At 45.8% G+C, this 25,771-nt stretch overlaps 11 non-coding genes across 11 annotated transcripts; all 11 read left to right on the top strand.

The window, feature by feature from the left end:
- The first annotated feature begins 237 nt into the window (after positions 1-237).
- Positions 238-428, top strand: LOC130312554 (U2 spliceosomal RNA). Its single transcript, XR_008860665.1, has one exon. It is a non-coding gene; the product is annotated as a U2 spliceosomal RNA (small nuclear RNA).
- Positions 429-2,517: 2,089 nt separating this feature from the next.
- LOC130312560 (U2 spliceosomal RNA) lies at positions 2,518-2,708 on the top strand. Its single transcript, XR_008860671.1, has one exon. It is a non-coding gene; the product is annotated as a U2 spliceosomal RNA (small nuclear RNA).
- Positions 2,709-4,795: 2,087 nt separating this feature from the next.
- Positions 4,796-4,986, top strand: LOC130312553 (U2 spliceosomal RNA). The gene has a single exon (XR_008860664.1). It is a non-coding gene; the product is annotated as a U2 spliceosomal RNA (small nuclear RNA).
- A 2,095-nt stretch (positions 4,987-7,081) lies between these two features.
- Positions 7,082-7,272, top strand: LOC130312551 (U2 spliceosomal RNA). The gene has a single exon (XR_008860663.1). It is a non-coding gene; the product is annotated as a U2 spliceosomal RNA (small nuclear RNA).
- A 2,097-nt stretch (positions 7,273-9,369) lies between these two features.
- On the top strand, positions 9,370-9,560 carry LOC130312550 (U2 spliceosomal RNA). Its single transcript, XR_008860662.1, has one exon. It is a non-coding gene; the product is annotated as a U2 spliceosomal RNA (small nuclear RNA).
- Positions 9,561-11,676: 2,116 nt separating this feature from the next.
- On the top strand, positions 11,677-11,867 carry LOC130312549 (U2 spliceosomal RNA). Its single transcript, XR_008860661.1, has one exon. It is a non-coding gene; the product is annotated as a U2 spliceosomal RNA (small nuclear RNA).
- A 2,094-nt stretch (positions 11,868-13,961) lies between these two features.
- On the top strand, positions 13,962-14,152 carry LOC130312548 (U2 spliceosomal RNA). Its single transcript, XR_008860660.1, has one exon. It is a non-coding gene; the product is annotated as a U2 spliceosomal RNA (small nuclear RNA).
- A 2,087-nt stretch (positions 14,153-16,239) lies between these two features.
- Positions 16,240-16,430, top strand: LOC130312546 (U2 spliceosomal RNA). Its single transcript, XR_008860658.1, has one exon. It is a non-coding gene; the product is annotated as a U2 spliceosomal RNA (small nuclear RNA).
- A 2,565-nt stretch (positions 16,431-18,995) lies between these two features.
- LOC130312545 (U2 spliceosomal RNA) lies at positions 18,996-19,186 on the top strand. The gene has a single exon (XR_008860657.1). It is a non-coding gene; the product is annotated as a U2 spliceosomal RNA (small nuclear RNA).
- A 2,095-nt stretch (positions 19,187-21,281) lies between these two features.
- Positions 21,282-21,472, top strand: LOC130312558 (U2 spliceosomal RNA). The gene has a single exon (XR_008860669.1). It is a non-coding gene; the product is annotated as a U2 spliceosomal RNA (small nuclear RNA).
- A 2,093-nt stretch (positions 21,473-23,565) lies between these two features.
- On the top strand, positions 23,566-23,756 carry LOC130312544 (U2 spliceosomal RNA). Its single transcript, XR_008860656.1, has one exon. It is a non-coding gene; the product is annotated as a U2 spliceosomal RNA (small nuclear RNA).
- Positions 23,757-25,771: the final 2,015 nt, after the last annotated feature.

The following is a 25,771-nucleotide window of genomic DNA, read 5'->3' as shown; positions in this document are numbered from 1 at the left end:
GGGTTCCTGGCAAATCCGGGTTATGGATTGCATTTAAAAAGGCCCCGTGGGAGTGCAATGGGCCCCTGTCTTGCTGCTTAGCAATAATGGTATGGGTTTAGGTTCTGCTGTGTGTACTGGTGGTTGACTGCCCCCCAGCCCAGAGTGTGCATGGAAAATTGTCTGGCAGCCTCCCTGACAGCAAGCAGTGATAGTGCCCATGAAGGGCACCTTGTTGGGCCCGCCCCTTTCACGGTTATCGCTTCTCGGCCTTTTGGCTAAGATCAAGTGTAGTATCTGTTCTTATCAGTTTAATATCTGATACGTCCCCTATCTGGGGACCATATATTAAATGGATTTTTGAGAACGGGGGCCGATTTCGAAGCTTGCTTCCGTCGCCCTATGCATTGACCCGATATGGCAGTATCTTCGGGTACAGTGCACCACCCCCTTACAGGGTTAAAAAGAAAGATTCCTACTTTCATTGCTACCTGCTTGCTGGCTAGCCAGCTAGCCAGCCCTGTGGGCCTTGCTGCTGCTGCAGCCAAAAAACAAAAGGTGGTGCTGCTGCTGCTTCTGCTGCTTCTGCTTCTGCTTGTGTCTGGCCGCTGTTGGAGCGTCCAGGCACAGGACTTCTGCTGCTGCTGACTAAATGGCCTCCTTAATTGGATCATTTGAGTAGCCAGCACACCTGTGCAGGTAGGGCATGACATGATAGGCAGCTGCCTTGATAGCGGGTGGGTGCTGAATGTTCCTAATTGACAAAATAAGATTAATGCTTATGAAGAAATATAAAATCTCATCCCTTCCCCAATATCGCGCCACACCCCTACCCCTTAATTCCCTGGTTGAACTTGATGGACATATGTCTTTTTTCGACCGTACTAACTATGTAACTATGTAACATAACATGGTGGGGGGGGGGGGTCTCCTGGCTGTTCACACAGGTGTGTCATTGCTGTACATTGACCATGCATTGCTTCTGTGGTATTGCAAAGGCAAAGACAAATGCTTCCAGCCATCCATTGCACTAATGGATTGGTCATCAGCTGGCTGTCTATGTCCCGCATCAATATAGACCAAAGTACAGAGGGTTAGGCTATGCTATTGTGCACCTACCTGATGCATCAGAAGGTGCGAGGCCCTTGCTAAATTCTGTGCACAGACTTTGAGATCTATACTTTAGACTGTATCTAAACCTGCTCCAACATGGACTGACATTCTGGCCTACTTTCAGCCGATGCGACTTGTCTGTCGCTGAACAGTCGCTTTTTATGTATTCAGCACCTATGTATAATGTTGTAAAAATGCTCTAGAAGCTAAAGTCGCAGAAATGTCACACATATTTGGCCTGCAACTTTCTGTGCGACAAATTCAGACAGGAAAAATCAGTATAAATCCTTAGAAAATTATCCCCCAGTGTCTCCATCTGCTGGCGGTATTGAATAAGCATTGCTGCACTGATGGGGTATGCATTAGACGAAAAAAAAGAAGAAAAAGAAGAATAATACGCCCAGAAAAGAGGCAAAAAGGAGAAAAACGTAAAAAAACGTGAAAAAAAAGTAAGAGGAAGAGAAGGGAAAAAAAAGGTGGAAATGGGTTTAAAAGTGATTTCGGCGGAGAAATATATATATATATATATATATATATATATATATATATATACGCGCACACACAAACATATATATAAACGTATTCTCCGTTGAGATATTGCAGCCGCTGCTGTGTCCAGGCCCAGGAGCCTTAGCACTGTGCTGTGATGTCACTCAATACCACTGACATCACTAGGTGTAAACAACATCTCTCCTTTGCTGTGTATGTGACTATGGAGCTGTTTGGTGATGTCGTCTATTATGGCCTTCATAGAAGCAACAGGAGATTGTTGCATCCATCTAGAACCCTCAGAACTACAGTGCTATGATGTCACTCACTTCCACAGGCCTTGCAGAGTGTAAACAACAACAACCCAGCTTTGTTGTGTATGTAACCATAGGGATTTGTGATGTCACCTAGAACCTTCACAGCAGCGACAGCTTTATGAGGAGCATCAGCACTGCTCTGCCTGAGCAGAACCATCACCGCCATAGGTTGTCAAATAACCCGGGTTTAACCCACACAGGTAAGTCCAATGGGGTGCAGGCATGTCCTCTATGCTTACAGCTTCCCGTGGGTGTTGGTTTGATACCGTTTGGGGACAGCCAAGGAGGCATCTGCAGGCAACAAAGGTAGGTGTGTGCTTGTGTGTGTGTTTCCTATGCAGATCCTAAGCCCAGTGTCACATGCAAGTAGGAGGAGTAAGAAGGGTTCCTGGCAAATCCGGGTTATGGATTGCATTTAAAAAGGCCCCGTGGGAGTGCAATGGGCCCCTGTCTTGCTGCTTAGCAATAATGGTATGGGTTTAGGTTCTGCTGTGTGTACTGGTGGTTGACTGCCCCCCAGCCCAGAGTGTGCATGGAAAATTGTCTGGCAGCCTCCCTGAGAGCAAGCAGTGATAGTGCCCATGAAGGGCACCTTGTTGGGCCCGCCCCTTTCACGGTTATCGCTTCTCGGCCTTTTGGCTAAGATCAAGTGTAGTATCTGTTCTTATCAGTTTAATATCTGATAGGTCCCCTATCTGGGGACCATATATTAAATGGATTTTTGAGAACGGGGGCCGATTTCGAAGCTTGCTTCCGTCGCCCTATGCATTGACCCGATATGGCAGTATCTTCGGGTACAGTGCACCACCCCCTTACAGGGTTAAAAAGAAAGATTCCTACTTTCATTGCTACCTGCTTGCTGGCTAGCCAGCTAGCCAGCCCTGTGGGCCTTGCTGCTGCTGCAGCCAAAAAACAAAAGGTGGTGCTGCTGCTGCTTCTGCTGCTTCTGCTTCTGCTTGTGTCTGGCCGCTGTTGGAGCGTCCAGGCACAGGACTTCTGCTGCTGCTGACTAAATGGCCTCCTTAATTGGATCATTTGAGTAGCCAGCACACCTGTGCAGGTAGGGCATGACATGATAGGCAGCTGCCTTGATAGCGGGTGGGTGCTGAATGTTCCTAATTGACAAAATAAGATTAATGCTTATGAAGAAATATAAAATCTCATCCCTTCCCCAATATCGCGCCACACCCCTACCCCTTAATTCCCTGGTTGAACTTGATGGACATATGTCTTTTTTCGACCGTACTAACTATGTAACTATGTAACATAACATGGTGGGGGGGGGGGGTCTCCTGGCTGTTCACACAGGTGTGTCATTGCTGTACATTGACCATGCATTGCTTCTGTGGTATTGCAAAGGCAAAGACAAATGCTTCCAGCCATCCATTGCACTAATGGATTGGTCATCAGCTGGCTGTCTATGTCCCGCATCAATATAGACCAAAGTACAGAGGGTTAGGCTATGCTATTGTGCACCTACCTGATGCATCAGAAGGTGCGAGGCCCTTGCTAAATTCTGTGCACAGACTTTGAGATCTATACTTTAGACTGTATCTAAACCTGCTCCAACATGGACTGACATTCTGGCCTACTTTCAGCCGATGCGACTTGTCTGTCGCTGAACAGTCGCTTTTTATGTATTCAGCACCTATGTATAATGTTGTAAAAATGCTCTAGAAGCTAAAGTCGCAGAAATGTCACACATATTTGGCCTGCAACTTTCTGTGCGACAAATTCAGACAGGAAAAATCAGTATAAATCCTTAGAAAATTATCCCCCAGTGTCTCCATCTGCTGGCGGTATTGAATAAGCATTGCTGCACTGATGGGGTATGCATTAGACGAAAAAAAAGAAGAAAAAGAAGAATAATACGCCCAGAAAAGAGGCAAAAAGGAGAAAAACGTAAAAAAACGTGAAAAAAAAGTAAGAGGAAGAGAAGGGAAAAAAAAGGTGGAAATGGGTTTAAAAGTGATTTCGGCGGAGAAATATATATATATATATATATATATATATATATATATATACGCGCACACACAAACATATATATAAACGTATTCTCCGTTGAGATATTGCAGCCGCTGCTGTGTCCAGGCCCAGGAGCCTTAGCACTGTGCTGTGATGTCACTCAATACCACTGACATCACTAGGTGTAAACAACATCTCTCCTTTGCTGTGTATGTGACTATGGAGCTGTTTGGTGATGTCGTCTATTATGGCCTTCATAGAAGCAACAGGAGATTGTTGCATCCATCTAGAACCCTCAGAACTACAGTGCTATGATGTCACTCACTTCCACAGGCCTTGCAGAGTGTAAACAACAACAACCCAGCTTTGTTGTGTATGTAACCATAGGGATTTGTGATGTCACCTAGAACCTTCACAGCAGCGACAGCTTTATGAGGAGCATCAGCACTGCTCTGCCTGAGCAGAACCATCACCGCCATAGGTTGTCAAATAACCCGGGTTTAACCCACACAGGTAAGTCCAATGGGGTGCAGGCATGTCCTCTATGCTTACAGCTTCCCGTGGGTGTTGGTTTGATACCGTTTGGGGACAGCCAAGGAGGCATCTGCAGGCAACAAAGGTAGGTGTGTGCTTGTGTGTGTGTTTCCTATGCAGATCCTAAGCCCAGTGTCACATGCAAGTAGGAGGAGTAAGAAGGGTTCCTGGCAAATCCGGGTTATGGATTGCATTTAAAAAGGCCCCGTGGGAGTGCAATGGGCCCCTGTCTTGCTGCTTAGCAATAATGGTATGGGTTTAGGTTCTGCTGTGTGTACTGGTGGTTGACTGCCCCCCAGCCCAGAGTGTGCATGGAAAATTGTCTGGCAGCCTCCCTGACAGCAAGCAGTGATAGTGCCCATGAAGGGCACCTTGTTGGGCCCGCCCCTTTCACGGTTATCGCTTCTCGGCCTTTTGGCTAAGATCAAGTGTAGTATCTGTTCTTATCAGTTTAATATCTGATACGTCCCCTATCTGGGGACCATATATTAAATGGATTTTTGAGAACGGGGGCCGATTTCGAAGCTTGCTTCCGTCGCCCTATGCATTGACCCGATATGGCAGTATCTTCGGGTACAGTGCACCACCCCCTTACAGGGTTAAAAAGAAAGATTCCTACTTTCATTGCTACCTGCTTGCTGGCTAGCCAGCTAGCCAGCCCTGTGGGCCTTGCTGCTGCTGCAGCCAAAAAAACAAAAGGTGGTGCTGCTGCTGCTTCTGCTGCTTCTGCTTCTGCTTGTGTCTGGCCGCTGTTGGAGCGTCCAGGCACAGGACTTCTGCTGCTGCTGACTAAATGGCCTCCTTAATTGGATCATTTGAGTAGCCAGCACACCTGTGCAGGTAGGGCATGACATGATAGGCAGCTGCCTTGATAGCGGGTGGGTGCTGAATGTTCCTAATTGACAAAATAAGATTAATGCTTATGAAGAAATATAAAATCTCATCCCTTCCCCAATATCGCGCCACACCCCTACCCCTTAATTCCCTGGTTGAACTTGATGGACATATGTCTTTTTTCGACCGTACTAACTATGTAACTATGTAACATAACATGGGGGGGGGGGGGTTTCCTGGCTGTTCACACAGGTGTGTCATTGCTGTACATTGACCATGCATTGCTTCTGTGGTATTGCAAAGGCAAAGACAAATGCTTCCAGCCATCCATTGCACTAATGGATTGGTCATCAGCTGGCTGTCTATGTCCCGCATCAATATAGACCAAAGTACAGAGGGTTAGGCTTTGCTATTGTGCACCTACCTGATGCATCAGAAGGTGCGAGGCCCTTGCTAAATTCTGTGCACAGACTTTGAGATCTATACTTTAGACTGTATCTAAACCTGCTCCAACATGGACTGACATTCTGGCCTACTTTCAGCCGATGCGACTTGTCTGTCGCTGAACAGTCGCTTTTTATGTATTCAGCACCTATGTATAATGTTGTAAAAATGCTCTAGAAGCTAAAGTCGCAGAAATGTCACACATATTTGGCCTGCAACTTTCTGTGCGACAAATTCAGACAGGAAAAATCAGTATAAATCCTTAGAAAATTATCCCCCAGTGTCTCCATCTGCTGGCGGTATTGAATAAGCATTGCTGCACTGATGGGGTATGCATTAGACGAAAAAAAAGAAGAAAAAGAAGAATAATACGCCCAGAAAAGAGGCGAAAAGGAGAAAAACGTAAAAAAACGTGAAAAAAAAGTAAGAGGAAGAGAAGGGAAGAAAAGGTGGAAATGGGTTTAAAAGTGATTTCGGCGGAGAAATATATATATATATATATATATATATATATATATATATATATATATATACGCGCACACACACACATATATATAAACGTATTCTCCGTTGAGATATTGCAGCCGCTGCTGTGTCCAGGCCCAGGAGCCTTAGCACTGTGCTGTGATGTCACTCAATACCACTGACATCACTAGGTGTAAACAACATCTCTCCTTTGCTGTGTATGTGACTATGGAGCTGTTTGGTGATGTCGTCTATTATGGCCTTCATAGAAGCAACAGGAGATTGTTGCATCCATCTAGAACCCTCAGAACTACAGTGCTATGATGTCACTCACTTCCACAGGCCTTGCAGAGTGTAAACAACAACAACCCAGCTTTGTTGTGTATGTAACCATAGGGATTTGTGATGTCACCTAGAACCTTCACAGCAGCGACAGCTTTATGAGGAGCATCAGCACTGCTCTGCCTGAGCAGAACCATCACCGCCATAGGTTGTCAAATAACCCGGGTTTAACCCACACAGGTAAGTCCAATGGGGTGCAGGCATGTCCTCTATGCTTACAGCTTCCCGTGGGTGTTGGTTTGATACCGTTTGGGGACAGCCAAGGAGGCATCTGCAGGCAACAAAGGTAGGTGTGTGCTTGTGTGTGTGTTTCCTATGCAGATCCTAAGCCCAGTGTCACATGCAAGTAGGAGGAGTAAGAAGGGTTCCTGGCAAATCCGAGTTATGGATTGCATTTAAAAAGGCCCCGTGGGAGTGCAATGGGCCCCTGTCTTGCTGCTTAGCAATAATGGTATGGGTTTAGGTTCTGCTGTGTGTACTGGTGGTTGACTGCCCCCCAGCCCAGAGTGTGCATGGAAAATTGTCTGGCAGCCTCCCTGACAGCAAGCAGTGATAGTGCCCATGAAGGGCACCTTGTTGGGCCCGCCCCTTTCACGGTTATCGCTTCTCGGCCTTTTGGCTAAGATCAAGTGTAGTATCTGTTCTTATCAGTTTAATATCTGATACGTCCCCTATCTGGGGACCATATATTAAATGGATTTTTGAGAACGGGGGCCGATTTCGAAGCTTGCTTCCGTCGCCCTATGCATTGACCCGATATGGCAGTATCTTCGGGTACAGTGCACCACCCCCTTACAGGGTTAAAAAGAAAGATTCCTACTTTCATTGCTACCTGCTTGCTGGCTAGCCAGCTAGCCAGCCCTGTGGGCCTTGCTGCTGCTGCAGCCAAAAAACAAAAGGTGGTGCTGCTGCTGCTTCTGCTGCTTCTGCTTCTGCTTGTATCTGGCCGCTGTTGGAGCGTCCAGGCACAGGACTTCTGCTGCTGCTGACTAAATGGCCTCCTTAATTGGATCATTTGAGTAGCCAGCACACCTGTGCAGGTAGGGCATGACATGATAGGCAGCTGCCTTGATAGCGGGTGGGTGCTGAATGTTCCTAATTGACAAAATAAGATTAATGCTTATGAAGAAATATAAAATCTCATCCCTTCCCCAATATCGCGCCACACCCCTACCCCTTAATTCCCTGGTTGAACTTGATGGACATATGTCTTTTTTCGACCGTACTAACTATGTAACTATGTAACATAACATGGGGGGGGGGGGGGGTCTCCTGGCTGTTCACACAGGTGTGTCATTGCTGTACATTGACCATGCATTGCTTCTGTGGTATTGCAAAGGCAAAGACAAATGCTTCCAGCCATCCATTGCACTAATGGATTGGTCATCAGCTGGCTGTCTATGTCCCGCATCAATATAGACCAAAGTACAGAGGGTTAGGCTATGCTATTGTGCACCTACCTGATGCATCAGAAGGTGCGAGGCCCTTGCTAAATTCTGTGCACAGACTTTGAGATCTATACTTTAGACTGTATCTAAACCTGCTCCAACATGGACTGACATTCTGGCCTACTTTCAGCCGATGCGACTTGTCTGTCGCTGAACAGTCGCTTTTTATGTATTCAGCACCTATGTATAATGTTGTAAAAATGCTCTAGAAGCTAAAGTCGCAGAAATGTCACACATATTTGGCCTGCAACTTTCTGTGCGACAAATTCAGACAGGAAAAATCAGTATAAATCCTTAGAAAATTATCCCCCAGTGTCTCCATCTGCTGGCGGTATTGAATAAGCATTGCTGCACTGATGGGGTATGCATTAGACGAAAAAAAAGAAGAAAAAGAAGAATAATACGCCCAGAAAAGAGGCGAAAAGGAGAAAAACGTAAAAAAACGTGAAAAAAAAAGTAAGAGGAAGAGAAGGGAAAAAAAGGTGGAAATGGGTTTAAAAGTGATTTCGGCAGAGAAATATATATATATATATATATATATATATATATATATATATATATATATACGCGCACACACACACATATATATAAACGTATTCTCCGTTGAGATATTGCAGCCGCTGCTGTGTCCAGGCCCAGGAGCCTTAGCACTGTGCTGTGATGTCACTCAATACCACTGACATCACTAGGTGTAAACAACATCTCTCCTTTGCTGTGTATGTGACTATGGAGCTGTTTGGTGATGTCGTCTATTATGGCCTTCATAGAAGCAACAGGAGATTGTTGCATCCATCTAGAACCCTCAGAACTACAGTGCTATGATGTCACTCACTTCCACAGGCCTTGCAGAGTGTAAACAACAACAACCCAGCTTTGTTGTGTATGTAACCATAGGGATTTGTGATGTCACCTAGAACCTTCACAGCAGCGACAGCTTTATGAGGAGCATCAGCACTGCTCTGCCTGAGCAGAACCATCACCGCCATAGGTTGTCAAATAACCCGGGTTTAACCCACACAGGTAAGTCCAATGGGGTGCAGGCATGTCCTCTATGCTTACAGCTTCCCGTGGGTGTTGGTTTGATACCGTTTGGGGACAGCCAAGGAGGCATCTGCAGGCAACAAAGGTAGGTGTGTGCTTGTGTGTGTGTTTCCTATGCAGATCCTAAGCCCAGTGTCACATGCAAGTAGGAGGAGTAAGAAGGGTTCCTGGCAAATCCGGGTTATGGATTGCATTTAAAAAGGCCCCGTGGGAGTGCAATGGGCCCCTGTCTTGCTGCTTAGCAATAATGGTATGGGTTTAGGTTCTGCTGTGTGTACTGGTGGTTGACTGCCCCCCAGCCCAGAGTGTGCATGGAAAATTGTCTGGCAGCCTCCCTGACAGCAAGCAGTGATAGTGCCCATGAAGGGCACCTTGTTGGGCCCGCCCCTTTCACGGTTATCGCTTCTCGGCCTTTTGGCTAAGATCAAGTGTAGTATCTGTTCTTATCAGTTTAATATCTGATACGTCCCCTATCTGGGGACCATATATTAAATGGATTTTTGAGAACGGGGGCCGATTTCGAAGCTTGCTTCCGTCGCCCTATGCATTGACCCGATATGGCAGTATCTTCGGGTACAGTGCACCACCCCCTTACAGGGTTAAAAAGAAAGATTCCTACTTTCATTGCTACCTGCTTGCTGGCTAGCCAGCTAGCCAGCCCTGTGGGCCTTGCTGCTGCTGCAGCCAAAAAACAAAAAGGTGGTGCTGCTGCTGCTTCTGCTTCTGCTGCTTCTGCTTCTGCTTGTGTCTGGCCGCTGTTGGAGCGTCCAGGCACAGGACTTCTGCTGCTGCTGACTAAATGGCCTCCTTAATTGGATCATTTGAGTAGCCAGCACACCTGTGCAGGTAGGGCATGACATGATAGGCAGCTGCCTTGATAGCGGGTGGGTGCTGAATGTTCCTAATTGACAAAATAAGATTAATGCTTATGAAGAAATATAAAATCTCATCCCTTCCCCAATATCGCGCCACACCCCTACCCCTTAATTCCCTGGTTGAACTTGATGGACATATGTCTTTTTTCGACCGTACTAACTATGTAACTATGTAACATAACATGGGGGGGGGGGGGGGGGGGGGTCTCCTGGCTGTTCACACAGGTGTGTCATTGCTGTACATTGACCATGCATTGCTTCTGTGGTATTGCAAAGGCAAAGACAAATGCTTCCAGCCATCCATTGCACTAATGGATTGGTCATCAGCTGGCTGTCTATGTCCCGCATCAATATAGACCAAAGTACAGAGGGTTAGGCTATGCTATTGTGCACCTACCTGATGCATCAGAAATCAGAAGGTGCGAGGCCCTTGCTAAATTCTGTGCACAGACTTTGAGATCTATACTTTAGACTGTATCTAAACCTGCTCCAACATGGACTGACATTCTGGCCTACTTTCAGCCGATGCGACTTGTCTGTCGCTGAACAGTCGCTTTTTATGTATTCAGCACCTATGTATAATGTTGTAAAAATGCTCTAGAAGCTAAAGTCGCAGAAATGTCACACATATTTGGCCTGCAACTTTCTGTGCGACAAATTCAGACAGGAAAAATCAGTATAAATCCTTAGAAAATTATCCCCCAGTGTCTCCATCTGCTGGCGGTATTGAATAAGCATTGCTGCACTGATGGGGTATGCATTAGACGAAAAAAAAGAAGAAAAAGAAGAATAATACGCCCAGAAAAGAGGCGAAAAGGAGAAAAACGTAAAAAAACGTGAAAAAAAAGTAAGAGGAAGAGAAGGGAAAAAAAGGTGGAAATGGGTTTAAAAGTGATTTCGGCGGAGAAATATATATATATATATATATATATATATATATATATATATATATATATACGCGCACACACACACATATATATAAACGTATTCTCCGTTGAGATATTGCAGCCGCTGCTGTGTCCAGGCCCAGGAGCCTTAGCACTGTGCTGTGATGTCACTCAATACCACTGACATCACTAGGTGTAAACAACATCTCTCCTTTGCTGTGTATGTGACTATGGAGCTGTTTGGTGATGTCGTCTATTATGGCCTTCATAGAAGCAACAGGAGATTGTTGCATCCATCTAGAACCCTCAGAACTACAGTGCTATGATGTCACTCACTTCCACAGGCCTTGCAGAGTGTAAACAACAACAACCCAGCTTTGTTGTGTATGTAACCATAGGGATTTGTGATGTCACCTAGAACCTTCACAGCAGCGACAGCTTTATGAGGAGCATCAGCACTGCTCTGCCTGAGCAGAACCATCACCGCCATAGGTTGTCAAATAACCCGGGTTTAACCCACACAGGTAAGTCCAATGGGGTGCAGGCATGTCCTCTATGCTTACAGCTTCCCGTGGGTGTTGGTTTGATACCGTTTGGGGACAGCCAAGGAGGCATCTGCAGGCAACAAAGGTAGGTGTGTGCTTGTGTGTGTGTTTCCTATGCAGATCCTAAGCCCAGTGTCACATGCAAGTAGGAGGAGTAAGAAGGGTTCCTGGCAAATCCGGGTTATGGATTGCATTTAAAAAGGCCCCGTGGGAGTGCAATGGGCCCCTGTCTTGCTGCTTAGCAATAATGGTATGGGTTTAGGTTCTGCTGTGTGTACTGGTGGTTGACTGCCCCCCAGCCCAGAGTGTGCATGGAAAATTGTCTGGCAGCCTCCCTGACAGCAAGCAGTGATAGTGCCCATGAAGGGCACCTTGTTGGGCCCGCCCCTTTCACGGTTATCGCTTCTCGGCCTTTTGGCTAAGATCAAGTGTAGTATCTGTTCTTATCAGTTTAATATCTGATACGTCCCCTATCTGGGGACCATATATTAAATGGATTTTTGAGAACGGGGGCCGATTTCGAAGCTTGCTTCCGTCGCCCTATGCATTGACCCGATATGGCAGTATCTTCGGGTACAGTGCACCACCCCCTTACAGGGTTAAAAAGAAAGATTCCTACTTTCATTGCTACCTGCTTGCTGGCTAGCCAGCTAGCCAGCCCTGTGGGCCTTGCTGCTGCTGCAGCCAAAAAACAAAAGGTGGTGCTGCTGCTGCTTCTGCTGCTTCTGCTTCTGCTTGTGTCTGGCCGCTGTTGGAGCGTCCAGGCACAGGACTTCTGCTGCTGCTGACTAAATGGCCTCCTTAATTGGATCATTTGAGTAGCCAGCACACCTGTGCAGGTAGGGCATGACATGATAGGCAGCTGCCTTGATAGCGGGTGGGTGCTGAATGTTCCTAATTGACAAAATAAGATTAATGCTTATGAAGAAATATAAAATCTCATCCCTTCCCCAATATCGCGCCACACCCCTACCCCTTAATTCCCTGGTTGAACTTGATGGACATATGTCTTTTTTCGACCGTACTAACTATGTAACTATGTAACATAACATGGGGGGGGGGGGGGTCTCCTGGCTGTTCACACAGGTGTGTCATTGCTGTACATTGACCATGCATTGCTTCTGTGGTATTGCAAAGGCAAAGACAAATGCTTCCAGCCATCCATTGCACTAATGGATTGGTCATCAGCTGGCTGTCTATGTCCCGCATCAATATAGACCAAAGTACAGAGGGTTAGGCTATGCTATTGTGCACCTACCTGATGCATCAGAAGGTGCGAGGCCCTTGCTAAATTCTGTGCACAGACTTTGAGATCTATACTTTAGACTGTATCTAAACCTGCTCCAACATGGACTGACATTCTGGCCTACTTTCAGCCGATGCGACTTGTCTGTCGCTGAACAGTCGCTTTTTATGTATTCAGCACCTATGTATAATGTTGTAAAAATGCTCTAGAAGCTAAAGTCGCAGAAATGTCACACATATTTGGCCTGCAACTTTCTGTGCGACAAATTCAGACAGGAAAAATCAGTATAAATCCTTAGAAAATTATCCCCCAGTGTCTCCATCTGCTGGCGGTATTGAATAAGCATTGCTGCACTGATGGGGTATGCATTAGACGAAAAAAAAGAAGAAAAAGAAGAATAATACGCCCAGAAAAGAGGCGAAAAGGAGAAAAACGTAAAAAAACGTGAAAAAAAAGTAAGAGGAAGAGAAGGGAAAAAAAGGTGGAAATGGGTTTAAAAGTGATTTCGGCGGAGAATATATATATATATATATATATATATATATATATATATATATATATATACGCGCACACACACACATATATATAAACGTATTCTCCGTTGAGATATTGCAGCCGCTGCTGTGTCCAGGCCCAGGAGCCTTAGCACTGTGCTGTGATGTCACTCAATACCACTGACATCACTAGGTGTAAACAACATCTCTCCTTTGCTGTGTATGTGACTATGGAGCTGTTTGGTGATGTCGTCTATTATGGCCTTCATAGAAGCAACAGGAGATTGTTGCATCCATCTAGAACCCTCAGAACTACAGTGCTATGATGTCACTCACTTCCACAGGCCTTGCAGAGTGTAAACAACAACAACCCAGCTTTGTTGTGTATGTAACCATAGGGATTTGTGATGTCACCTAGAACCTTCACAGCAGCGACAGCTTTATGAGGAGCATCAGCACTGCTCTGCCTGAGCAGAACCATCACCGCCATAGGTTGTCAAATAACCCGGGTTTAACCCACACAGGTAAGTCCAATGGGGTGCAGGCATGTCCTCTATGCTTACAGCTTCCCGTGGGTGTTGGTTTGATACCGTTTGGGGACAGCCAAGGAGGCATCTGCAGGCAACAAAGGTAGGTGTGTGCTTGTGTGTGTGTTTCCTATGCAGATCCTAAGCCCAGTGTCACATGCAAGTAGGAGGAGTAAGAAGGGTTCCTGGCAAATCCGGGTTATGGATTGCATTTAAAAAGGCCCCGTGGGAGTGCAATGGGCCCCTGTCTTGCTGCTTAGCAATAATGGTATGGGTTTAGGTTCTGCTGTGTGTACTGGTGGTTGACTGCCCCCCAGCCCAGAGTGTGCATGGAAAATTGTCTGGCAGCCTCCCTGACAGCAAGCAGTGATAGTGCCCATGAAGGGCACCTTGTTGGGCCCGCCCCTTTCACGGTTATCGCTTCTCGGCCTTTTGGCTAAGATCAAGTGTAGTATCTGTTCTTATCAGTTTAATATCTGATACGTCCCCTATCTGGGGACCATATATTAAATGGATTTTTGAGAACGGGGGCCGATTTCGAAGCTTGCTTCCGTCGCCCTATGCATTGACCCGATATGGCAGTATCTTCGGGTACAGTGCACCACCCCCTTACAGGGTTAAAAAGAAAGATTCCTACTTTCATTGCTACCTGCTTGCTGGCTAGCCAGCTAGCCAGCCCTGTGGGCCTTGCTGCTGCTGCAGCCAAAAAACAAAAGGTGGTGCTGCTGCTGCTTCTGCTGCTTCTGCTTCTGCTTGTGTCTGGCCGCTGTTGGAGCGTCCAGGCACAGGACTTCTGCTGCTGCTGACTAAATGGCCTCCTTAATTGGATCATTTGAGTAGCCAGCACACCTGTGCAGGTAGGGCATGACATGATAGGCAGCTGCCTTGATAGCGGGTGGGTGCTGAATGTTCCTAATTGACAAAATAAGATTAATGCTTATGAAGAAATATAAAATCTCATCCCTTCCCCAATATCGCGCCACACCCCTACCCCTTAATTCCCTGGTTGAACTTGATGGACATATGTCTTTTTTCGACCGTACTAACTATGTAACTATGTAACATAACATGGGGGGGGGGGGTCTCCTGGCTGTTCACACAGGTGTGTCATTGCTGTACATTGACCATGCATTGCTTCTGTGGTATTGCAAAGGCAAAGACAAATGCTTCCAGCCATCCATTGCACTAATGGATTGGTCATCAGCTGGCTGTCTATGTCCCGCATCAATATAGACCAAAGTACAGAGGGTTAGGCTATGCTATTGTGCACCTACCTGATGCATCAGAAGGTGCGAGGCCCTTGCTAAATTCTGTGCACAGACTTTGAGATCTATACTTTAGACTGTATCTAAACCTGCTCCAACATGGACTGACATTCTGGCCTACTTTCAGCCGATGCGACTTGTCTGTCGCTGAACAGTCGCTTTTTATGTATTCAGCACCTATGTATAATGTTGTAAAAATGCTCTAGAAGCTAAAGTCGCAGAAATGTCACACATATTTGGCCTGCAACTTTCTGTGCGACAAATTCAGACAGGAAAAATCAGTATAAATCCTTAGAAAATTATCCCCCAGTGTCTCCATCTGCTGGCGGTATTGAATAAGCATTGCTGCACTGATGGGGTATGCATTAGACGAAAAAAAAGAAGAAAAAGAAGAATAATACGCCCAGAAAAGAGGCGAAAAGGAGAAAAACGTAAAAAAACGTGAAAAAAAAGTAAGAGGAAGAGAAGGGAAAAAAAGGTGGAAATGGGTTTAAAAGTGATTTCGGCGGATAAATATATATATATATATATATATATATATATATATATATATATACGCGCACACACACACATATATATAAACGTATTCTCCGTTGAGATATTGCAGCCGCTGCTGTGTCCAGGCCCAGGAGCCTTAGCACTGTGCTGTGATGTCACTCAATACCACTGACATCACTAGGTGTAAACAACATCTCTCCTTTGCTGTGTATGTGACTATGGAGCTGTTTGGTGATGTCGTCTATTATGGCCTTCATAGAAGCAACAGGAGATTGTTGCATCCATCTAGAACCCTCAGAACTACAGTGCTATGATGTCACTCACTTCCACAGGCCTTGCAGAGTGTAAACAACAACAACCCAGCTTTGTTGTGTATGTAACCATAGGGATTTGTGATGTCACCTAGAACCTTCACAGCAGCGACAGCTTTATGAGGAGCATCAGCACTGCTCTGCCTGAGCAGAACCATCACCGCCATAGGTTGTCAAATAACCCGGGTTTAACCCACACAGGTAAGTCCAATGGGGTGCAGGCATGTCCTCTATGCTTACAGCTTCCCGTGGGTGTTGGTTTGATACCGTTTGGGGACAGCCAAGGAGGCATCTGCAGGCAACAAAGGTAGGTGTGTGCTTGTGTGTGTGTTTCCTATGCAGATCCTAAGCCCAGTGTCACATGCAAGTAGGAGGAGTAAGAAGGGTTCCTGGCAAATCCGGGTTATGGATTGCATTTAAAAAGGCCCCGTGGGAGTGCAATGGGCCCCTGTCTTGCTGCTTAGCAATAATGGTATGGGTTTAGGTTCTGCTGTGTGTACTGGTGGTTGACTGCCCCCCAGCCCAGAGTGTGCATGGAAAATTGTCTGGCAGCCTCCCTGACAGCAAGCAGTGATAGTGCCCATGAAGGGCACCTTGTTGGGCCCGCCCCTTTCACGGTTATCGCTTCTCGGCCTTTTGGCTAAGATCAAGTGTAGTATCTGTTCTTATCAGTTTAATATCTGATACGTCCCCTATCTGGGGACCATATATTAAATGGATTTTTGAGAACGGGGGCCGATTTCGAAGCTTGCTTCCGTCGCCCTATGCATTGACCCGATATGGCAGTATCTTCGGGTACAGTGCACCACCCCCTTACAGGGTTAAAAAGAAAGATTCCTACTTTCATTGCTACCTGCTTGCTGGCTAGCCAGCTAGCCAGCCCTGTGGGCCTTGCTGCTGCTGCAGCCAAAAAACAAAAGGTGGTGCTGCTGCTGCTTCTGCTGCTTCTGCTTCTGCTTGTGTCTGGCCGCTGTTGGAGCGTCCAGGCACAGGACTTCTGCTGCTGCTGACTAAATGGCCTCCTTAATTGGATCATTTGAGTAGCCAGCACACCTGTGCAGGTAGGGCATGACATGATAGGCAGCTGCCTTGATAGCGGGTGGGTGCTGAATGTTCCTAATTGACAAAATAAGATTAATGCTTATGAAGAAATATAAAATCTCATCCCTTCCCCAATATCGCGCCACACCCCTACCCCTTAATTCCCTGGTTGAACTTGATGGACATATGTCTTTTTTCGACCGTACTAACTATGTAACTATGTAACATAACATGGGGGGGGGGGGGGTCTCCTGGCTGTTCACACAGGTGTGTCATTGCTGTACATTGACCATGCATTGCTTCTGTGGTATTGCAAAGGCAAAGACAAATGCTTCCAGCCATCCATTGCACTAATGGATTGGTCATCAGCTGGCTGTCTATGTCCCGCATCAATATAGACCAAAGTACAGAGGGTTAGGCTATGCTATTGTGCACCTACCTGATGCATCAGAAGGTGCGAGGCCCTTGCTAAATTCTGTGCACAGACTTTGAGATCTATACTTTAGACTGTATCTAAACCTGCTCCAACATGGACTGACATTCTGGCCTACTTTCAGCCGATGCGACTTGTCTGTCGCTGAACAGTCGCTTTTTATGTATTCAGCACCTATGTATAATGTTGTAAAAATGCTCTAGAAGCTAAAGTCGCAGAAATGTCACACATATTTGGCCTGCAACTTTCTGTGCGACAAATTCAGACAGGAAAAATCAGTATAAATCCTTAGAAAATTATCCCCCAGTGTCTCCATCTGCTGGCGGTATTGAATAAGCATTGCTGCACTGATGGGGTATGCATTAGACGAAAAAAAAGAAGAAAAAGAAGAATAATACGCCCAGAAAAGAGGCGAAAAGGAGAAAAACGTAAAAAAACGTGAAAAAAAAGTAAGAGGAAGAGAAGGGAAAAAAAGGTGGAAATGGGTTTAAAAGTGATTTCGGCGGAGAAATATATATATATATATATATATATATATATATATATATATACGCGCACACACACACATATATATAAACGTATTCTCCGTTGAGATATTGCAGCCGCTGCTGTGTCCAGGCCCAGGAGCCTTAGCACTGTGCTGTGATGTCACTCAATACCACTGACATCACTAGGTGTAAACAACATCTCTCCTTTGCTGTGTATGTGACTATGGAGCTGTTTGGTGATGTCGTCTATTATGGCCTTCATAGAAGCAACAGGAGATTGTTGCATCCATCTAGAACCCTCAGAACTACAGTGCTATGATGTCACTCACTTCCACAGGCCTTGCAGAGTGTAAACAACAACAACCCAGCTTTGTTGTGTATGTAACCATAGGGATTTGTGATGTCACCTAGAACCTTCACAGCAGCGACAGCTTTATGAGGAGCATCAGCACTGCTCTGCCTGAGCAGAACCATCACCGCCATAGGTTGTCAAATAACCCGGGTTTAACCCACACAGGTAAGTCCAATGGGGTGCAGGCATGTCCTCTATGCTTACAGCTTCCCGTGGGTGTTGGTTTGATACCGTTTGGGGACAGCCAAGGAGGCATCTGCAGGCAACAAAGGTAGGTGTGTGCTTGTGTGTGTGTTTCCTATGCAGATCCTAAGTAGTGTTGCTCTCGAATATTCGCAATTCGAATTTTATTCGCGAATATCGCATATTCGCGAATTCGCGAATATTCGCGAATATAGCGCTATATATTCGTAATTACGAATATTCTTTTTTTTTTTTTTTTTTTTTTTTTTTCACAGTACACATCACAGTGATCATCCCTCTCTGCTTCCAGCTTGTGTGGTGTAAGAAGGCTCTAATACTACTGTGTGAGACTGGCGTGCGAATTTTCGCATATGTGAAAATTTGCATATGCTAATTTTCGCATATGCGAATTTTCGCTTATGTTGATTTTTGTATATGCAAATTTTCGCATATGTTGATTTTCGCACATACGAATATACGCATATGCGAAAATAAAACGAGAACATTACGAATATGCGAATATTCGCGAATATGACGAATATTCGTCCATATATTCGCGAATATTCACGAAATCGAATATGGCCTATGCCGCTCAACACTAATCCTAAGCCCAGTGTCACATGCAAGTAGGAGGAGTAAGAAGGGTTCCTGGCAAATCCGGGTTATGGATTGCATTTAAAAAGGCCCCGTGGGAGTGCAATGGGCCCCTGTCTTGCTGCTTAGCAATAATGGTATGGGTTTAGGTTCTGCTGTGTGTACTGGTGGTTGACTGCCCCCCAGCCCAGAGTGTGCATGGAAAATTGTCTGGCAGCCTCCCTGACAGCAAGCAGTGATAGTGCCCATGAAGGGCACCTTGTTGGGCCCGCCCCTTTCACGGTTATCGCTTCTCGGCCTTTTGGCTAAGATCAAGTGTAGTATCTGTTCTTATCAGTTTAATATCTGATACGTCCCCTATCTGGGGACCATATATTAAATGGATTTTTGAGAACGGGGGCCGATTTCGAAGCTTGCTTCCGTCGCCCTATGCATTGACCCGATATGGCAGTATCTTCGGGTACAGTGCACCACCCCCTTACAGGGTTAAAAAGAAAGATTCCTACTTTCATTGCTACCTGCTTGCTGGCTAGCCAGCTAGCCAGCCCTGTGGGCCTTGCTGCTGCTGCAGCCAAAAAACAAAAGGTGGTGCTGCTGCTGCTTCTGCTGCTTCTGCTTCTGCTTGTGTCTGGCCGCTGTTGGAGCGTCCAGGCACAGGACTTCTGCTGCTGCTGACTAAATGGCCTCCTTAATTGGATCATTTGAGTAGCCAGCACACCTGTGCAGGTAGGGCATGACATGATAGGCAGCTGCCTTGATAGCGGGTGGGTGCTGAATGTTCCTAATTGACAAAATAAGATTAATGCTTATGAAGAAATATAAAATCTCATCCCTTCCCCAATATCGCGCCACACCCCTACCCCTTAATTCCCTGGTTGAACTTGATGGACATATGTCTTTTTTCGACCGTACTAACTATGTAACTATGTAACATAACATGGGGGGGGGGGGGGTCTCCTGGCTGTTCACACAGGTGTGTCATTGCTGTACATTGACCATGCATTGCTTCTGTGGTATTGCAAAGGCAAAGACAAATGCTTCCAGCCATCCATTGCACTAATGGATTGGTCATCAGCTGGCTGTCTATGTCCCGCATCAATATAGACCAAAGTACAGAGGGTTAGGCTATGCTATTGTGCACCTACCTGATGCATCAGAAGGTGCGAGGCCCTTGCTAAATTCTGTGCACAGACTTTGAGATCTATACTTTAGACTGTATCTAAACCTGCTCCAACATGGACTGACATTCTGGCCTACTTTCAGCCGATGCGACTTGTCTGTCGCTGAACAGTCGCTTTTTATGTATTCAGCACCTATGTATAATGTTGTAAAAATGCTCTAGAAGCTAAAGTCGCAGAAATGTCACACATATTTGGCCTGCAACTTTCTGTGCGACAAATTCAGACAGGAAAAATCAGTATAAATCCTTAGAAAATTATCCCCCAGTGTCTCCATCTGCTGGCGGTATTGAATAAGCATTGCTGCACTGATGGGGTATGCATTAGACGAAAAAAAAGAAGAAAAAGAAGAATAATACGCCCAGAAAAGAGGCGAAAAGGAGAAAAACGTAAAAAAACGTGAAAAAAAAGTAAGAGGAAGAGAAGGGAAGAAAAGGTGGAAATGGGTTTAAAAGTGATTTCGGCGGAGAAATATATATATATATATATATATATATATATATATATATATATATATATACGCGCACACACACACATATATATAAACGTATTCTCCGTTGAGATATTGCAGCCGCTGCTGTGTCCAGGCCCAGGAGCCTTAGCACTGTGCTGTGATGTCACTCAATACCACTGACATCACTAGGTGTAAACAACATCTCTCCTTTGCTGTGTATGTGACTATGGAGCTGTTTGGTGATGTCGTCTATTATGGCCTTCATAGAAGCAACAGGAGATTGTTGCATCCATCTAGAACCCTCAGAACTACAGTGCTATGATGTCACTCACTTCCACAGGCCTTGCAGAGTGTAAACAACAACAACCCAGCTTTGTTGTGTATGTAACCATAGGGATTTGTGATGTCACCTAGAACCTTCACAGCAGCGACAGCTTTATGAGGAGCATCAGCACTGCTCTGCCTGAGCAGAACCATCACCGCCATAGGTTGTCAAATAACCCGGGTTTAACCCACACAGGTAAGTCCAATGGGGTGCAGGCATGTCCTCTATGCTTACAGCTTCCCGTGGGTGTTGGTTTGATACCGTTTGGGGACAGCCAAGGAGGCATCTGCAGGCAACAAAGGTAGGTGTGTGCTTGTGTGTGTGTTTCCTATGCAGATCCTAAGCCCAGTGTCACATGCAAGTAGGAGGAGTAAGAAGGGTTCCTGGCAAATCCGGGTTATGGATTGCATTTAAAAAGGCCCCGTGGGAGTGCAATGGGCCCCTGTCTTGCTGCTTAGCAATAATGGTATGGGTTTAGGTTCTGCTGTGTGTACTGGTGGTTGACTGCCCCCCAGCCCAGAGTGTGCATGGAAAATTGTCTGGCAGCCTCCCTGAGAGCAAGCAGTGATAGTGCCCATGAAGGGCACCTTGTTGGGCCCGCCCCTTTCACGGTTATCGCTTCTCGGCCTTTTGGCTAAGATCAAGTGTAGTATCTGTTCTTATCAGTTTAATATCTGATAGGTCCCCTATCTGGGGACCATATATTAAATGGATTTTTGAGAACGGGGGCCGATTTCGAAGCTTGCTTCCGTCGCCCTATGCATTGACCCGATATGGCAGTATCTTCGGGTACAGTGCACCACCCCCTTACAGGGTTAAAAAGAAAGATTCCTACTTTCATTGCTACCTGCTTGCTGGCTAGCCAGCTAGCCAGCCCTGTGGGCCTTGCTGCTGCTGCAGCCAAAAAACAAAAGGTGGTGCTGCTGCTGCTTCTGCTGCTTCTGCTTCTGCTTGTGTCTGGCCGCTGTTGGAGCGTCCAGGCACAGGACTTCTGCTGCTGCTGACTAAATGGCCTCCTTAATTGGATCATTTGAGTAGCCAGCACACCTGTGCAGGTAGGGCATGACATGATAGGCAGCTGCCTTGATAGCGGGTGGGTGCTGAATGTTCCTAATTGACAAAATAAGATTAATGCTTATGAAGAAATATAAAATCTCATCCCTTCCCCAATATCGCGCCACACCCCTACCCCTTAATTCCCTGGTTGAACTTGATGGACATATGTCTTTTTTCGACCGTACTAACTATGTAACTATGTAACATAACATGGTGGGGGGGGGGGGTCTCCTGGCTGTTCACACAGGTGTGTCATTGCTGTACATTGACCATGCATTGCTTCTGTGGTATTGCAAAGGCAAAGACAAATGCTTCCAGCCATCCATTGCACTAATGGATTGGTCATCAGCTGGCTGTCTATGTCCCGCATCAATATAGACCAAAGTACAGAGGGTTAGGCTATGCTATTGTGCACCTACCTGATGCATCAGAAGGTGCGAGGCCCTTGCTAAATTCTGTGCACAGACTTTGAGATCTATACTTTAGACTGTATCTAAACCTGCTCCAACATGGACTGACATTCTGGCCTACTTTCAGCCGATGCGACTTGTCTGTCGCTGAACAGTCGCTTTTTATGTATTCAGCACCTATGTATAATGTTGTAAAAATGCTCTAGAAGCTAAAGTCGCAGAAATGTCACACATATTTGGCCTGCAACTTTCTGTGCGACAAATTCAGACAGGAAAAATCAGTATAAATCCTTAGAAAATTATCCCCCAGTGTCTCCATCTGCTGGCGGTATTGAATAAGCATTGCTGCACTGATGGGGTATGCATTAGACGAAAAAAAAGAAGAAAAAGAAGAATAATACGCCCAGAAAAGAGGCAAAAAGGAGAAAAACGTAAAAAAACGTGAAAAAAAAGTAAGAGGAAGAGAAGGGAAAAAAAAGGTGGAAATGGGTTTAAAAGTGATTTCGGCGGAGAAATATATATATATATATATATATATATATATATATATATATATATACGCGCACACACAAACATATATATAAACGTATTCTCCGTTGAGATATTGCAGCCGCTGCTGTGTCCAGGCCCAGGAGCCTTAGCACTGTGCTGTGATGTCACTCAATACCACTGACATCACTAGGTGTAAACAACATCTCTCCTTTGCTGTGTATGTGACTATGGAGCTGTTTGGTGATGTCGTCTATTATGGCCTTCATAGAAGCAACAGGAGATTGTTGCATCCATCTAGAACCCTCAGAACTACAGTGCTATGATGTCACTCACTTCCACAGGCCTTGCAGAGTGTAAACAACAACAACCCAGCTTTGTTGTGTATGTAACCATAGGGATTTGTGATGTCACCTAGAACCTTCACAGCAGCGACAGCTTTATGAGGAGCATCAGCACTGCTCTGCCTGAGCAGAACCATCACCGCCATAGGTTGTCAAATAACCCGGGTTTAACCCACACAGGTAAGTCCAATGGGGTGCAGGCATGTCCTCTATGCTTACAGCTTCCCGTGGGTGTTGGTTTGATACCGTTTGGGGACAGCCAAGGAGGCATCTGCAGGCAACAAAGGTAGGTGTGTGCTTGTGTGTGTGTTTCCTATGCAGATCCTAAGCCCAGTGTCACATGCAAGTAGGAGGAGTAAGAAGGGTTCCTGGCAAATCCGGGTTATGGATTGCATTTAAAAAGGCCCCGTGGGAGTGCAATGGGCCCCTGTCTTGCTGCTTAGCAATAATGGTATGGGTTTAGGTTCTGCTGTGTGTACTGGTGGTTGACTGCCCCCCAGCCCAGAGTGTGCATGGAAAATTGTCTGGCAGCCTCCCTGACAGCAAGCAGTGATAGTGCCCATGAAGGGCACCTTGTTGGGCCCGCCCCTTTCACGGTTATCGCTTCTCGGCCTTTTGGCTAAGATCAAGTGTAGTATCTGTTCTTATCAGTTTAATATCTGATACGTCCCCTATCTGGGGACCATATATTAAATGGATTTTTGAGAACGGGGGCCGATTTCGAAGCTTGCTTCCGTCGCCCTATGCATTGACCCGATATGGCAGTATCTTCGGGTACAGTGCACCACCCCCTTACAGGGTTAAAAAGAAAGATTCCTACTTTCATTGCTACCTGCTTGCTGGCTAGCCAGCTAGCCAGCCCTGTGGGCCTTGCTGCTGCTGCAGCCAAAAAAACAAAAGGTGGTGCTGCTGCTGCTTCTGCTGCTTCTGCTTCTGCTTGTGTCTGGCCGCTGTTGGAGCGTCCAGGCACAGGACTTCTGCTGCTGCTGACTAAATGGCCTCCTTAATTGGATCATTTGAGTAGCCAGCACACCTGTGCAGGTAGGGAATGACATGATAGGCAGCTGCCTTGATAGCGGGTGGGTGCTGAATGTTCCTAATTGACAAAATAAGATTAATGCTTATGAAGAAATATAAAATCTCATCCCTTCCCCAATATCGCGCCACACCCCTACCCCTTAATTCCCTGGTTGAACTTGATGGACATATGTCTTTTTTCGACCGTACTAACTATGTAACTATGTAACATAACATGGGGGGGGGGGGGTTTCCTGGCTGTTCACACAGGTGTGTCATTGCTGTACATTGACCATGCATTGCTTCTGTGGTATTGCAAAGGCAAAGACAAATGCTTCCAGCCATCCATTGCACTAATGGATTGGTCATCAGCTGGCTGTCTATGTCCCGCATCAATATAGACCAAAGTACAGAGGGTTAGGCTATGCTATTGTGCACCTACCTGATGCATCAGAAGGTGCGAGGCCCTTGCTAAATTCTGTGCACAGACTTTGAGATCTATACTTTAGACTGTATCTAAACCTGCTCCAACATGGACTGACATTCTGGCCTACTTTCAGCCGATGCGACTTGTCTGTCGCTGAACAGTCGCTTTTTATGTATTCAGCACCTATGTATAATGTTGTAAAAATGCTCTAGAAGCTAAAGTCGCAGAAATGTCACACATATTTGGCCTGCAACTTTCTGTGCGACAAATTCAGACAGGAAAAATCAGTATAAATCCTTAGAAAATTATCCCCCAGTGTCTCCATCTGCTGGCGGTATTGAATAAGCATTGCTGCACTGATGGGGTATGCATTAGACGAAAAAAAAGAAGAAAAAGAAGAATAATACGCCCAGAAAAGAGGCGAAAAGGAGAAAAACGTAAAAAAACGTGAAAAAAAAGTAAGAGGAAGAGAAGGGAAGAAAAGGTGGAAATGGGTTTAAAAGTGATTTCGGCGGAGAAATATATATATATATATATATATATATATATATATATATATATATATATATATACGCGCACACACACACATATATATAAACGTATTCTCCGTTGAGATATTGCAGCCGCTGCTGTGTCCAGGCCCAGGAGCCTTAGCACTGTGCTGTGATGTCACTCAATACCACTGACATCACTAGGTGTAAACAACATCTCTCCTTTGCTGTGTATGTGACTATGGAGCTGTTTGGTGATGTCGTCTATTATGGCCTTCATAGAAGCAACAGGAGATTGTTGCATCCATCTAGAACCCTCAGAACTACAGTGCTATGATGTCACTCACTTCCACAGGCCTTGCAGAGTGTAAACAACAACAACCCAGCTTTGTTGTGTATGTAACCATAGGGATTTGTGATGTCACCTAGAACCTTCACAGCAGCGACAGCTTTATGAGGAGCATCAGCACTGCTCTGCCTGAGCAGAACCATCACCGCCATAGGTTGTCAAATAACCCGGGTTTAACCCACACAGGTAAGTCCAATGGGGTGCAGGCATGTCCTCTATGCTTACAGCTTCCCGTGGGTGTTGGTTTGATACCGTTTGGGGACAGCCAAGGAGGCATCTGCAGGCAACAAAGGTAGGTGTGTGCTTGTGTGTGTGTTTCCTATGCAGATCCTAAGCCCAGTGTCACATGCAAGTAGGAGGAGTAAGAAGGGTTCCTGGCAAATCCGGGTTATGGATTGCATTTAAAAAGGCCCCGTGGGAGTGCAATGGGCCCCTGTCTTGCTGCTTAGCAATAATGGTATGGGTTTAGGTTCTGCTGTGTGTACTGGTGGTTGACTGCCCCCCAGCCCAGAGTGTGCATG

The sequence above is a fragment of the Hyla sarda genome, unplaced genomic scaffold (genome assembly GCF_029499605.1).
Source record: "Hyla sarda isolate aHylSar1 unplaced genomic scaffold, aHylSar1.hap1 scaffold_172, whole genome shotgun sequence".
Lineage (NCBI taxonomy): Eukaryota > Metazoa > Chordata > Amphibia > Anura > Hylidae > Hyla > Hyla sarda.
This window is presented reverse-complemented; position numbering and strand designations above follow the sequence as displayed.